We start from the raw sequence: 2069 nt of genomic DNA on the forward strand, positions 1-2069 counted from the left end.
GCGAGAATCATACCCCTAGACCAACGAGCCTTGGTTTTTATTGGCATCTTCCGTGTAACACAGCTGTTTGATGCACATGTGTCTTTCTTGGAGATGTCAGCAATGCAGCAGGTAATAGAGATCATTTAGATATTTAATAGAATTAGTTCAAGACTGAAGAATGTGTGAACACAGCATTTTCCAACTTTGTAAGAAACAACCTTTGAACCAAGCTGCTGAGATCATTGAATGTTCAGAAATGCTTTGGAAGGATGGGGAACTGGAGGGGCTCGTCCGGGATTTGAACCCGGGACCTCTCGCACCCTAAGCGAGAATCATACCCCTAGACCAACGAGCCCTGTTTTCATTGTAATATTTACTCTCACAAAGCTGTCTGATGCACTTGTGGCTTTCTTGAAGATGTCAGAGATGATGCAGGTAATGGAGATAGGAGGGTCAATTTAACCCATCAATCAACTTTCAGAAGATTGCAATTTGGCTTGGGTTGTGGGTTCAAGTTCCTCTTTGTGTTCACCCAAAATTGCTGAACAGGTGTGCTTCCAGGTAACAGCGGTAGTCGTGGCCGAGCGGTTAAGGCGATGGACTAGAAATCCATTGGGGTCTCCCCGCGCAGGTTCGAGTCCTGCCGACTACGGAGCTTTATTGTTTGTGCAACAGGTACAAACGTTGGGTGTCACTTTGTAGTGTCATGTTGATGGCTTCCATTTAAAATTCATAGAAAACTGCAGCTTTATGGTGCATAATATTGACAATGTCTGCTAGTCGTTGCTGAGTTTCTATTTTGTCTTCTTCCAGGCTACAACATATTTCTTTCCAACACATGAACTAAGGCAAGGGATGGTGAAGTGCAGTGTCAACAGTAGGGCTCATCCGGGATTTGAACCCGGGACCTCTCGCACCCAAAGCGAGAATCATACCCCTAGTCCAACGAGCCTTGTTATTATTTGGCATCTTCCATCTAACACAGCTGTTTGATGCACATGTGTCTTTCTTGAATATGTCAGCAATGCCGGTAATGGAGATATGAGTGTCAATTTAACCCATTAATCAACTTTCAAATGTTGCTTGGGGTGAGGGTTCAAGTCTCCCTTTGTCTATACCCAAAACACAACCATCTTCATCTTGTGCAAGGCGTTAACGATTGGCCGTTGCATATGTGACAATAGCCTATAGGCCTACTGAGAAGTATCAGCTGGGCACCACGCTGTTAGAGACTACACATTCAGGAGTCATAGAATCATGTGACCTCTCAATAGTACTCTTGCGCAGCGGCAATTTCATAGTCAATGAAGTTCTACTGAGACGTGATTATTGCTAGTTGAAAACTTTACCCAATACCCCGCCAGGATGACTTGAAATATAGTCAGAAATGGCAATTTTTGTTAGTCTCTCAGGAGACTTTACAACTGTGAAATGTAATACATTACAATGTGTAAAGCTATTCCCTTAGTTTGACCCCTAACATGATACTTAACACATTGTATGCTAGAGTTTTCTATTTGCTCAGGCTTGCTGGTGCTAAGCGATTAACATTGGACTTTTGAACTTTTTAGGGGCCCACAGCGAGGGGCCTCTTATAGCTAGAATCACATCGCATAAATAAAAAGTAGGCCAAACATGTCCACTTCAATTTAAAAAAAAAATTATGATTCTACCATCTTCCATTCTGGAGATATTGACCTTTTTCTAAAACCTGCTTTTGAAGGCACGCTGCTCGCTTGAAAAAACAGCAGAGATATGGAAGGTTGAAGTTGACAGACATTGACAGACAGATATAAAAATGAACACAAATAATATCATATACATACTACACACTGAATGAAAGCCCTGAATGTCTACTTTTAGGAGGAAAACAAATACACATGGTCCCATGTATAGTTTGTCAGTAATTGGCTATTGAATGCAGCTTGCGCCCACCAGAGAGGATTTCAGAAAATGCATGGACCAGAAGAACTATTATTCACAAAATAAGGCCTATAGCGAAATGTACATACTATATACCGTATGAAACAGAAGACTCTCTGCTTTCATAAGAAAAATACTTCTACTGTAATAATAATGAAAATCAC

The sequence above is a fragment of the Protomyctophum parallelum genome, assembly GCF_964188405.1.
Source record: "Protomyctophum parallelum genome assembly, chromosome: 1".
Lineage (NCBI taxonomy): Eukaryota > Metazoa > Chordata > Actinopteri > Myctophiformes > Myctophidae > Protomyctophum > Protomyctophum parallelum.